The sequence below is a fragment of the Alosa alosa genome, chromosome 6 (assembly GCF_017589495.1).
Source record: "Alosa alosa isolate M-15738 ecotype Scorff River chromosome 6, AALO_Geno_1.1, whole genome shotgun sequence".
Taxonomy (NCBI): Eukaryota; Metazoa; Chordata; class Actinopteri; order Clupeiformes; family Clupeidae; genus Alosa; species Alosa alosa.
The window spans coordinates 26744852-26759712 of NC_063194.1; positions in this window are offsets into that span (position 1 = coordinate 26744852).

Here is a 14861-nt window from a genome sequence, read left to right on the forward strand (position 1 = left end):
CAGAATAATGCTGCTCCATTCACTTGAATGGGCTTTCCCAACGTTCGGTGGTCTGCTAATTCTCAATAACAGACCGTTGCTAAGTATAACAGACCGCTGTCAAGGAAAATTGGCTTTGTGCTTCTATTTCACGTCTTTCATATCACTACGCAAGGACTGGAACTTCATTCAAAAGTGAAAGCAGACGGTTGATCAGCTGTGTTCTAAAGAATGTTTGATTCAAGTTCAGCGGGTGCTGTTGTCGAACTATTTGTTTCTCACCAAATGCCACGATGAAACGGTAACAAATAGGCTATAGCCTAGGCTATGTAGGCTAAAGAGTCACATCGTGGGGAGTTTATAGTTTTGTTTTGGCAAGTAGCCGTGTAATAAGCGGGATAATGTATAGAACGCCGGTCATTGGAAAATAAGTCCCTTCAGCGCGGAACAAGTCCGGTTCACCCTGTCGGGACTTATTTTCCCAATAATGACCGGCGTTCTATACATTATCCCTTACTTGTGGGTTGCCGTTTTCCACTCTGTAGCTCTCACTTAATTCTCCATTTATTTTCATCCTTATTGTTTTGTCAGATAAAAAAATATTTTATCCACTGAAACATCCTTCCTTTTACTCCCATTAGTTTTAATTAAATCAGAAGACCATTTTTCCACAACACATTGTATGCCTTTTTGAAATCAAAGAATACTGCCACTACAGATTCTTTATTTACCCGAGCCTTCCTTACATCTTTAAGGCATACAATGGATTCATGATAATTTTGCATCAATCCTTTAGTTTCTACCCAATTTGTAAGTCTGTCATTTATCACCCTCTCCATAGTTTTTCCCATCTGGGATGTTAATGCAATTGGTATAATTACTTTTTATTTGGGGATCTTTCCAATTCTAATATGAATATAGACTCTCTCCATGTTATAGGAATTAATCTGTCTACCCATACCTATACACAGATTTAACAAAACTTCCTTCCCCTTGTCACTTAAAGGGGCCATATGGAAAACTCCCTTTTTCTGTGTTTTTGTACTTCCATTTGGGTCTCTGATGCTTCTTCAAACACCCCAGGTGCGAAACAAAAGCGTGCGTTGTGTTTTTGTGGGTTAGTTGAGAGAGGTTGTGAGCTATTCAGAAATCTCCCTTATTGAGACGTCACAATAAGGGAAATTTGAATATTACTACACCCAGAGCCATATAGGGCGCTGACTACCCACCCCCATCTGAAAATTCCCACCCACTAGGTTAGGAACTTCCTTTTGAAGTTCCTCCATTTTGGTAATCGCCTATCGTTTCCAACCAGCACCATGCGAAAGTATCAACAGTATTTTGTGTAGTAGGCTATACAAAATATCCAAACGTCTTTTACACACCTGATAGCATCCATATTTCAAGTATACAAACAGAAACTCCCCAGAACACGTCTCGTTCTTGTTGGCATATTTAAGCAATATGACATGAGTGGGAGCAGGGTTGGTAAACAATACCCCCATAGTATGAAGGCCATATAGCATAGCCTAGCCTAGCCTACACTGGAAGCGACCCAGACCATCCGGTAATAGGCAGCCAATTTCACAAATGCTTTTAAACTTTTGAATAGGCTACATCAACTAGGCTTATATACCGAACCAAATAAAGTTTTACTCATTATCATTTAACTGTTAGGCCATGTTACATCATGCAGGTGTTGATTCTGCTATGGTTATTGTATTTAGCAGACGTTTTCGGCTAAACTCCAATAACTTGACTATTAGGCTACTTGCTTGCAAGACCTAAGCATATTCCCCCTTTAACTCAGAAGCAGCATATTATATGTCCCATTATTGTCAATGTGAATGTCAATTTATTTAAAGAGCATGTAACAACAATTTTTTAAAACCTTTCTATTTCAACATGTGTTCTTAAGGTTGCTATGGCATTTCCAATGACACATCTTTGGATGGTTGTAGGTGCACACGTTGTGGCCATTTAAAGTTAATGTTCTTATGATAACTAATTTCAGCTATTTTTACCACTGGGTATCACCCAGAGAGAAGAAATACTATTTTCTGATTGGCTGGTGGGGTGGCTATTAATTCTGAATAACAGGACACCTATGAAGTAGATCTGGTAAAAAAAGTTTAATCACCGTTCCATATCAATGCTTATGAATGGTAACTATAACAACCATAGTAGGATGATGGTTGATCCTGAAAGCAGGCTTCGCAACAATGGAATGTAAACAAGCTAACCCCTAAGTCCATGCGATCGCTGTTATAGGGCCAAAGAAAGTTGTTGGCTTCTTTTTAAACGGAACCGCTTGTTTCCTTTGCGTGTGAAAGGCATCACTTTTGCCTATAGTGGCAACCGGGTGATAAACGGGATAACGGCCTTCGAGGTGTCCTGTTATACGGAATTAATGGACTTTGGTGGAGGCAACTCCCTTCCGCTGCGCGTTGGGGAGTTCTTTGCATCTCGTATAACATACCAAATCATTATAGCTGGAAGTAGAGAATCCTCAGAGGATAAAAGGTGTGCATGGTGTGCAGATCTTAATGAGGAAATTACTGTAGAAGAATGGAAGGATGTATGTTTACAGTGTCATGTTCAAACAATAAATACAAGGTTCAAGCTATTACAGTACAAATGGTTGATGAGAATGTACATTACCCCTGAGGTACTACATCGTATCTACCCTAATATGCCTGATACATGTTTCAAATGTGGCACGCATAAAGGCAGTTTATATCACTGTATTTGGGAATGTTCCACCATTCAAGAGTTTTGGAAGGAGATTATTATAATCTTATCAAAGGTAATAAATGAACCTCTTCCTCTGTGTCCCAAACTTTGTATATTTGGACTTTTTCCAGAAGACTGTACACTTAGGAAGTTTCAGAAAATTATGGTCATACTGTGTCTTCTTGAAGCCAAACATAAAATTGCACTGTCATGGAAATCAGCTCATAGACCAAGTAAACAGAGTTGGGTTGAGGGGATATTGCAATGTCTTGCTATGGAAAAACTGACTTACATAGTTAAGGGGAAATATAAGACTTTTGTGAAGATGTGGGGTTCATTTATGGAATTTCTGGAAGGCAATGATTTTACTATAGTCCTGTAGCTTGCCGTCTCTGTGCATACACACTACATGCCTGTCTGCTGTTTTTTTTGTAGTTTTTTTTCTGAATGATTTTCTTTTTGTGATAAGCATCTGCTAAAACTCAACCATGTTTCTTTTCCAGTTTGTAATATTGTGTGCTTTAGAGTAATAATGGATGTGCCTCTTTGTTCAATTTTATGTTTTGTTTCTGCATGTCTTTTTTGTAGTAACTAAAAAAGTTAATAAAGATATTGGTCAAAAAAAAAATAATCTGTATAACAGGACATCTCAGCGGTGTTATCCCTTACGTATAACACGAGTCATTCTATGATACCATTTGCGTTCAGGCATTTGATGAGATGCAGAAGGCACAAACTAGAGCCAAAGTGTGTTTCTAAAGCCTAAAGTCAATAATTCAAGGGTTCTTGTTAACTGTTCTTGTTAACTTGTTGTTACTATTCTTGAAGAGCATCAAACTATTTTTAACCATTTTTCACAAGTCCATGACCATTTCCATGCCCGGATTGACCAAAATGACATTTACATCTAAAACATCACCACATAAATGTTATATTCTTATCAAACATTTGTATTTTTTTATGAAATCTGATGAACATTTTTTTGGAGGTAAATATTTAATATTTTGCTTGCATCCCCTGGTTTGACTTACCAACCCATCGCATCAAAGGGGTGAATGGATGAACAGAACATTTTACCTTGTTTTGTGATGTTAACACTGAAAGTATACAACTTAGGTCAGTCCAAGAAATGCTCAGATGTTATTTCACAAGCACAGTTATAATCCTGTAATTAGGTTTCTGAACTGGTTGCAGTTCCTTCTGTGGTTCCACATGAGGGCGCTCGTCCACGAGTGCAGAATGCATGGAGGTCTATGGAGCTGTACACCTCAAAATCCACTTTTCTTGGGATATAATCTTTTTTCAAGTAATTTGAGTATTGCATTCGAAAGGGGAGGCAAAGAAAATACACTTGGTTGAGTATTATATTTTTTAAAGTCACTTAATTGTTCTAAAAAGCCTTTCAAATGTGTCAATGATGTCATTCATTAGCACAATGCTAGCGTGTTATGTGCAACGACCCAACCTGTAGAAATCAAAAGGACATAAGTACTCGTTCATTCAACTTTGAACATTCATTCGACAATCAGGTGAAAGAGACAAATTTAGCTGTCTAGCTCCATTCACTCCCATTCATTCTGCACTCATGGCGATCGCCCCCAGTGGAACTGCATCCAAAATTCGGTACAATGGGTCTTAATACGGAGTGGCAAGGCTCTCCGTAGACGGGCTCTGCTAATTTCAAGATCTGCTTCTGCTTCAAAGCCAGTTTAGCCTACACATGGAGGCAGGGTAGGAATTTCACGGCGGCCATGGCCGTCTTTGCCCCTTGCGTTGGCCGTGATGCCCCATTGAAAATGTTTACAGGCCACTGTGGCCTTTGTGCCCCCTTCTTTCAATATTCTGGTTTGCGTATTTTATTAGCCTATAGCCTGACAAAATAATCTTAGCATTCACAGCGCAAATTAGTCTTTTATGCAGTGGAGAAAGTGACAGCGCATGGCAAGAAAGAAAGTGCCTCCAGATTCACCCATTCTTCTCAGTTTAACTACAGTACTCGAGAAGTAGCCTGCTCATCATACAGACATACAAGTATCACATCACATGAAAGAGCTTTTTCTCAGCTTGTAAACGATGTTAGCCGTTTGGTGAACGGTTCGCGAGACAAATAAATACTATAATTAAATTGAATCATACATTCTAGGTCCTGCGCCTATCTCCCTACCCATTCATCTTGGTGGAATACTTCATGAACCCTTCTTTCAAAACATGGCAAACCATATATCAAAATAAACAGCAGACCTTACCGAACACGGAGGTTTAAAGCAGTCCCCTGTACAGTTAGCCGTTCCAGAGTAATCCGGTTTTAAATTTGCAGCAAATTTCGACATGCATGTCTCCACATTTGGGCTTTAAGTTTCACAACGTGTTTAAATTTTTCGATGTGATTTCATAACAGGCCAAATACAAAATGTAAATGTTACAATTATCGCCTAGATTTCGGTAAATATTAAAATCAGAGGATATAGGCCTACAGCTGACTAAGAGTTTGTTAAAGTAGCCTTAATGATCACAAAATGCTAAGGCTATTTGAGTTTCTTAAAGCTGCTGTGCTTAAATTGTTCAATACATGACTTCAACAGGCCAAATATAAAGTAAATGTTAAATATAGCCTAGATATCTGTAAATATTAGACAATCAGATGATTTACAGTTCTATGTAACATGTCATGTTTCATACAGTGATAGGTCTACTGCATAGGCTGAATACAATTTTGATCATTTTTAGAGTCTACTACTGTATAGGCTAACTTTGGCCTTTGTGCCCTGACATGTGGCCTTGCCCCTAAAATGGTGAAATTCCAAGCCTGCATGGAGGTGTACATGATTGAGACAGAATTGGAGAAGGAATCAAATACTAAGAGAATCAGTCCCTCAAAGATTGGAATTAAATATTTCTGACTGTCGAATATTGTTATTTTGTAGGTCTATGCTTTCTCTACTGGCACTTCAGCCTTGGCACAAAACATAACCCCCAGACACGCACTACCAGTAGCCTATAACCAGAGCCCTTCTACGGAGAGCCTGTTCACTTCTTATTAGCCCCATTGTACCGAATTTGGTTGCAGTTCCACCAGAGTTCCAATGATCGCGAGCAAATGCAAAATTAATGGGAGTCTATAGAGCTAGACGGCTAAATGGGTCTCTTTCACTTGATTGTCGTTTCTGCAAGTTCAATATGGATTATAGGTCAAAAGTTGAATGAATGAGTAATTATGTCCTTTCGATTTCTTACAGGTTGGGTCGTTGTTGCGTTGTGAATAACAGTATTCTGCTAATGAATGACATCATTGACATGTGTAAAACGCTTTTTAGAACAAATAAGTCTAATTAAAAAAATATAATACTCTTATTCAAAATATCAGCAAGAGAAGGCTATAGGCCTACTGTTTCAACCTAGGTTATTGTTTAGACTATGAGATGTAACAGGCAGGTCAGCCAGGTTGATCTGTTGACTGTTTGCAGGTTATGACATGACTCTTAGGCAGAGAATAGCTGTTGCTCTCAAACACTCTCTACTTAATCAGACCCACAGAGTCAGTGTACTGATGAAGGAATAGATTAAAGCTGCAGTTGGCAAGGCTGACCGATTGAGGGGACTTAGCCAAAATGTTTAATTTTAATTACAACTCTCATATGCCCATCCCCCACTACCACCGAGCACCCTCTCATCGAGTTTGTGCTCGTCAGTGTGCACCAGACCACCTGACTGTGATTGACAGTCAGATCTCACACAGCCCTGCTCTGATTGGACCAGAAGAACCGGGAGCTGTTGATTTTTGCAAAACAAATAACAGGCTCTAGGTGGAGGTAGAAGTGCGTTTTTCTAAAACCGGCTGATTTATGTTGTTCTGTCGGAGCATAGTGTCGGTTTCAGTGAATATCATCAATTATTACACGGCTCTTCACAAGGCAAGTAGAACGCTCCATTGACTTGAATGGGATTTCCCAAAGTTCTAGCGGTCATTATTTCCGAGGAAAGGACCTCTGAAAAAATAATGATCGCTGTCAATGGCAAAGGAGTTTGTGCTTCTAATTCAGGTTTTTCATATCACTACGCAAGGACTGAAACTTCATTCAAAAGTGAAAGCAGACGGTTGATCAGCTATGTTCTAAAGAATGTTTAATTGAAGTTCAGTGTGTGTTGTTGCGAACTATTTGTTTCAGCAAATGCCACGATGAACGGTAACAAATAGGCTAGGCTATGTAGGCTAAAGTCATATCGTGGGGAGTTTATTATTTCGTTTTGGCAAGTAGCCGTGTAATAAGCGGGATAATGTATAGAACTCCCCTCCCTGAAGGACATTTACACCACCCACCTCACCCGCAAGGCGACCAAAATTGTGAGTGATGCAAGTCACCCCGCTCACAATCTGTTTGATCTACTGCCCTCTGGGAAGAGGTACAGAAGCCTGCGCGCCTCGTACTGCTACCAGACTCACCAACAGCTTCATACACCAAGCTGTAGGATGCTGAACTCTCTCCCTCCTCTCCCCCCCTCCCCTCAGCTACATAACATCCTGGACATTGAACCCACAATGGCCGCCTGCACTACTCCACTTGCACTTGAACACTTGCACACTTGTACACTTTACAACTTGGTGTTGTTGTCCTGAAAACACAACACTTCTGCTGCTCTTACATAACTTGCACCACTATGCCACTTTCTTTATTACTTAGGTCAAAACAGAACTACCCAAGCCTTTTATTGGCCTGACTTTGCACTAGTATTTTATTGACTGTCTATGCACAATTTCAACCAAATTTTGCTGCTCTTATTTTTTCATTATTATATGTGCCCTCTTATTTACTTAATTACTTACTTTTTTGTTTACTTGAATGTTATGTTTGTCTGTGGACTTAAATTGGTAAAATATGTCTTGTCTTCACCGTGGGATAGTGAGAAACGTAATTTCGATCTCTTTGTATGTCTGGAACATGTGAAGAAATTGACAATAAAGCTGACTTTGTCTTTGACTTTGACTTTGAGAACGCTGGTCATTATTGGAAAAATAAGTCCCTTCAGGGCGGAACAAGACCGGTTCGCCCTGTCGGGACTTATTTTCCCAATAATGACTGGCGTTCTATAAATTATCCCTTACATAAATCTTGGCAACTGCAGCTTTCAATAGACAGATACGGAAGGTTTGCAATGTGATGTCATGCTCCCTTTAAAGAGTATTTTTAGTACTTTCTTAATACAGAAATACAGTATTTTATTTTGATACATGGTGTGGCTAAAGTTTATTTATATATGCTTAAAATAGTAAAAAATACTTAAATACTTAAAAAGAGTAATTGATATTTCATTTTAAAATACATTTTGATGTACTTTTGACCATCCTTGCCAACAGCTAAATCAGCAAGGCAGCTACAGTGTTACTCTGGGGGCATCTTTAAAATCATGGCCCCCAGAGAGATGCACAACTGAATAAAACATCCTTGACTTTGTTTGGGTGGGCAAGACACAATGCTTGGGCTTAGCCCACCCTGGCCCCTGAATCGTCAAAGCCTGTCCAGCTATGGTTTAATTAGGCTCCTGGTTGTTCACTTTTTGCTCTTAAAATTAGCCTGGAAAAAGTGAATGAGTCTGGTGACTCTCGATTGGAAAATGGGTAATTGGCCTAACATGTCTGTAGGAACATGTCTTGTCTGAAGGAAACGGTTATGAACTATGGTGTTCCAGACTAGATCGCCCTGAAAGAAGATCTAGGTGGGCGGGGCCAGCTACTTAGCCATAGCGTGTTGAGCTTGATTGACTTCAGCAGTGTCTGCTGCCATCGGGTAAGTGAATGGGAGACCCATTGAACCATCAATTAGAAAGACACATCAGCTCACACCAGGGTCGGCAAACATATCGGAGCGGTCGCGAAATGATTTGCAGTCTGAATTAAAGACATTTTATTCCAGTTATACATTGGATGAGTGCTAGTTATCCTTTGGATGTAATACATCAGATTGTCAAAGGCTGCCATTGACATTAATGCCTTTGGTGTTGGCATAGCCTACCTATTGGAGAAGACATTTTCTGCCTCGCGACACTTGACCCATGTTTTTTTTGGGCATCGCCAGACGAAAAGTTTAAGAACCACTGGTCTACACTACACTAGTTGTGCCCACTTCAGGTGTATTTGTTTCGCAACGTGCGCGTAAAAAAATGGCTAATTATGTACTGTACAAACAGGCCACACTGAGGTAAAAGCGCAGACTGCTTGTCGCAATTGTCAAATTGCACTTTTCTGTCTCCAAGTTGCGGTTAAATGTGTCAAGAGAACGTTTCAAAGACAACAGAATCGCTATTTAGAGCACCAGTTTTGCGTCTTTGTACTATATCAAAAGCAACCTTAACTTTTGATGGCCTTTCGAATGTCTTACTTTCACTTTCACGTCATCCGCTTAAGCTTTCCTACTTGCTAGATTTGACCAGTCTTCCATAGCCTATGTGCACAAGTAGTTTGAGTAGAACTACTGCTCTTCATTATCTTCCTGCTTGTTGACATCATGTATTGTATTTAGGGCTGTCAATCGATTAAAAAATGTAATCTAATTAATTACATATTTTAATATCTTAAAAACAAGTTTGGCAGATGAGTGAAGAACAGCCAAACCAACATTATAGACTTTAAAGTTCAACGTGTCTCTCTTTTGTTATAATTCTCCCTTTGGGTCAGGCATCAGCATAGTGCCTGGTGTCAGATTTTTAGCATGATAAATGCAAATAACTGAAGTTACCACTCACTGTCAATGACATGTGCAGAGTAGGCTACCCTAACACCAAGGTAACGTGTGGAATACCACCTATGATTTATCCTTTTTTTTATTGTGTAGGTTTTTATTCACATACCGTAAAATATGCAAATAATAGCCCAGGCTTTTATTTTCCCAAATCGCCAAACTGCACCAACTAGTATTAGAGACGGGCGTGTCTATATGAGACAGGCCTTTGCTGTAATTCCCTTTACACAAAACTTGTCCTCTGTAAAGATGCAAAATATTATCAAATTCATTATTTCAAACACACTGAATGTCTACCCATGACTAGGCTATCCGATGACAATTACAGATCATCATTCATTTAGTGTTGAAATGTTCATTGAGTGAGATAAGATCCAAATAGCGGGGATAGCCAGAACAGATGAAACACGTTTTGATCAAACATAATTTACAGCAGCATTTTCAGCACGAATGAAACAGCATGAGAGAGCATGAACCATATCGTTTCTCCCATATTTTATTTGGCAAATTTGACAACAGTCAGCTTACATGGCGGTATGCATTTAGAATAAAGAATAACGTTCATGAACCTTTTTGTTTTGTTGTTGCCAGCATAAAAACAAGCTTACCATCGGCCTATCCGCAAATTTGAAACAAAAGGGATGAATTGAACGATGTCGAAGTCGGACAAATAGGTTCATATTGATATAGTTCATATTGAAAAAAGTTATACAATTTGGAACTCACAACAGTTTTTTGATGGCATCTAATCATAACGTTAGCATGCGCAGTCTGCACCATACTGGCTTTAACAGATGATCTTCCTTACTGCAGAACTAGTAGATTGATGTTCCTGTCAACAGTATTAGTCTGAGCATTCTTTTGAAAAAGTAGGCCTAGGCTAAATGTTTCATTCAAAGCAGTGCTTTCTCTTCTGCCTCCTTCAGTCATGATAGCCAGACTGCACTGGGTCAAATGTCACTATGAAATGCGATTAATCAGCGTTATTATTTCTGTAATTAATTAATTAAAATTAACATGTTATTTTGACAGCCCTAATTGTATTATTTCATGATCGCTAAACGTTTGATTCCTTTTAATGTTGTCATCAGTTAACTTCATTCAATTGCGCTTGAAGTATGTCTTTCAGTGGTTAACGTTTGTAAATTGCGGTAAGGGGCGGAGAAAGTCGCTGTTTACCCGATGAACTCCAGGTTTGATAAATACGATGTAACATAAGTGTCATAGTGTGCGGGTTCTGCGGGTTGGCCATGGCGCTGATAACGGTATGTTCACAAATGTACATACATCTGGCCCTGTATATCTTATACAGTTTATGCACCACCTGCCTATACTGTGTATCACATTGCACCTTTCTGCTTTTTTGCTGGTTAGACGCAAACTATGTTGTCTCTGTACTTACTTAATGACAATAAAGTTAAATCTAATATAATCTAATCTATGAGTTCTGAGCTGACAGACTGCATGATGCATTCAAATAATTCAGTTACTATACAAAAGACATAAGATGACTAACAGAGATCCAACAGACAATTTATTTGGCTCAGCAAGGACATTTACATCACTTGTGAATTGTTATTTCTTGTATGCTGGAAACAAGTTGAGTGGACGATGGGTTAGGTCCTTCAGCCACAAAGGTATTTTTAGACTGTGCTGCCAGCAGAGGTGGAAAAAGTACGAAAATATTGTACTCAAGTAAAAGTACCAATACTTTGATGAAATATTACTCAAGTACAAGTTAAAATACCGATCTGAAAATGTACTCAAGTAAAAGTAAAAAGTAGTTCATTTAAAATGTACTTTAAGTAAAAGTTACTTAGTTACTTTTTTTTTTGGTGTCGTGAAGCCTTACAAACACACATTTCTGCAGAAATAGATGCCCGATAAGTGCCCAAAAAGCGTTGCAATATGGCCGCCGAGTGGAGGTACTTGCCTAAAAGGACTTTGGTCCTAGCTCGAATTGCTGCAGCTAAGGCAGCCATGTTCATGCTCCCAGTGTGTAGCGCTGTAGCTGCAGCAACTCGAGCTAGGTAAAACCGATTGTTTCAGTTTTGTTCATACCGACAGTACTCGGTGACGTTGAGAAATGTCAAAAATGTGAAAAATCACCAGGGTTCTCCTTTAAGTTTGAGCAGTAGTTGACTTCCAAAGTTAGTTGCACTCATCCTTGGTCACTTTGCAGTGAACAGTAATCCAGCACAACTGAAAAGCCCCTGCAGGCAGCTGAGGCAGGCAGGCCAATGTTGAGTTGCAGGGAGTTTTTTTATATTTGGAAACGAGCAGAAGGTTCAGCAGATTAAAGGGCGTCAAACTAGGGGGGAAAGTGGGAAGTATAGGGCCCCAATGGAGGAGAGGGCCCTTGAAAAGTGGAATACGGGGGGCACAACATTTTCACCTGGCATTAGTAATAACTCAGGTAATCCACACAATAAAAATCCAAACAAGTCCATTAGTAGAGTCATGTGTAATGAAGTGGAATAACACAGGGAAAGTATTGAACACGCTAAGAAAAGGCACTAAGGCAAGTAAAGGGAAGGAGCGAGCTGGAATCTGTAAGTAGTTAGAGAGTACTTATCCTTTCTATCTGTGCAAATTAATATAAGCTTGGTTAGTAGCCTACATATTGATGGGCTATAAAAAGGTTTTTCATTACCAAGGTGTCACACAAGAAACATTTCATGATGGATAAAAGCAAAAAGCTCTCCCAAGACCTTTGCAACCTTATTGTTGCAAAACATATCAATGAAACTGGTTACAGATGCATTTCAAAACTTCAGAATCTTCCAGTAAGCAGCATGGGAGCCATTATCTGCAAGTGGAAGGAACATCACTGCATCATCAACCGGCCATATTTATGACCAGGGAGTCAGAAGGATAGTCAATTACAAGAGCCAAGGACCACTCGGAGAAAGCTCCAGAAAGACTTGAAGGCAGCCAATTCAATTAAACAGTTCTGGAAGTAACTAAAGATCAGGATTCACAAGAGGGACCCCTGGAATCTGTTTAGAACAATGGACCAATAGCACACCTGATACTGTGACTAATCAGTTTTGTCATACAGGAAATGTCTTGAAGCTGTCATTACAAACAAAGGCTTTTCCACAAAGTATTGAAGAAATTTCAGTAGGCATGTTCAATACTTTTTTCCTCTGTCATTCCACTTTATTACACATAACTCTTATGTTTGGATTTTTTATATGTGTGTTAACGTGTGGTGAACATTTTGAATAGACTCACTGGAAGTTTAGGCTAATTACTGAAAAAACATTTAAGTGTTCAATACTTATTTCCACCATATATTTATTTTACCTGAATATTTTAACTTCCTTCCTTTTAACTTCCTTCCTTACTTTAAATGTCAAAATGAATGTCAGACGAAATTTAAAGTTTGACTGATTGTGATTTTGTATACAACATAGTGAAAACTGTCTAAGGTCACTCTCACTCTCCCTTGCTAAAGAGCTAAATTGTTTATTCCGCCTGCACGATTCATAAGTAGTCTATCTTTTGTTTACTTAGTTGAGCATCGCTAGTAGGCCTAGTGGACCGCTAATTGTTGTGCTGCTGGTACAATGTCTTTCTCCAAGGAAGCCAAGTCAGGTTACCAAAAACAAAGGCCAAAACAGGAAAAAGAGAGACAGAGGAAACAACTGCTAATAAACTTCTTTCCAAAGAAAGGTGAGCACAAACGTCAAAACACGAAATCCCATGGGGTTTGCTTGAATATCTCCGCAATCATTAGTGCTAAAACGAGACAACCCATTGAAATAGCGGAAAATACATACACATGTAGATGCATCTCGTGATCCATCTCCATCACTTTCAGAAAGACTGCATGGCGCCAGCTTGATTCATGTCCTGTTGTTGGCTAGCCTACATGCTGATCATTATCACTTGGCTAGTGGTTTTAAAGCAGCATTTTTTCTCTCCCTTCCCGTTTCCGTTAGTCTTAACCTTTTTTTTTTGTTTTACTCAAGTAACGGATGGGATTTTTGATGTAGCGAAGTACAATACTTCACTCAAAATGTAATCAAGTAAAATTTAAAATACAGATTTTATAAACTACTTAAAAAATACAAAATACACAGAAAAACTACTCCATACAGTAACGTGAGTAAATGTATTTTGTTACTTTCCACCTCTGGCTGCCAGTGAGTATAATTCAATAACTTAATTACAAAATATAAGGGCATTTCTACGGAGCCCGGGAAGTGTTATTGCAAAATATCTCTGTATTTCGAGAAAATGTGCATCATTTTACAAAAATTAAAATGAGAGCACCAATTAGTGAAATGAGCACACTATTTTGTAAATCGTGCGCACGATTTAGTAAATTGTGCTCACAATTTAGTAAAATGTGTGTACAATGTACTAAATTGAGAGCATAATTTACTAAAATGAGCACACTATATAGTAAAACGTCCACACAATTTAGTAAAATGACTGCACGTTTTCTGGATATACACCAAAATTAGCACCAATACATTTCATTTGTTCATGACAATATATAAAATTGTAATCACAACGTCTGAAAATTCCTATAGCAAATACTGTCACTTTTGGCAACAGCAATCAGTCTCTAAGCATTTGTGATCTTGCGATTCCATAAAATCAACATACATTTCTCACTGGCAATGGATTGCAGTTTTTAATATTACCACAAAAAGTCATGCAAAAACATACTAAATTATAACATTATTCATGATTACTTCGTTTTCTTTAGTGTTTTAGAATAAAAATGTAAATGTTACTAAATAAGGCTACAGCATCCAATTAATTAAAGGAATGTTCCAGAGCAAAAACAACCTAGGCTAGCCTGGCGGGCCATCCTATATCATTGAAATGTATAGTCTGGAATCGAATCATTCACCTGCTTAATCCAAGGGGCGGGCAGAGAATTGTCTTTCAAACTGCCTAGGCATGCAATAGGCCAGCTACGACCATATCCGTATCCGATCGGCGGCAAAGCGGCAAATACATCCTTCTTGAAAGGAATGACTTAAGTGCATTGTGTTGCTCTACTTTCAAAGAAAAGCACAAGTCCAACTCCTCCAAAGTTGACGTAACGTCGATTCAAACAACCGCTCTTCGGTTAGCCATAGCCACCTTCCTTGTTGTTCACCGTCGCAGGATGTCGTTATCCTGTTAAGCCCGCTTTAAGACTCTCTAACGAAATAGAGCGCTGTGATTGGAGAACATCCACGGTGTTAAGCCAATAGAAATTCCTATGGTTCGATACTAGATGTACAGGCTGAGCAAATTAATTTGCCGCCGCTCGGGTGCGTCTAGATTTCTAGGCTAAACCTAGGCTCTATTTTCAGCAGAGCATAATTACGTTAATTGATGGAGTTTTGAGCAAGAACGTTGTTTGGATTAACACCAAATTGGTTTACAGTGAAAGCAAACAAACATTAG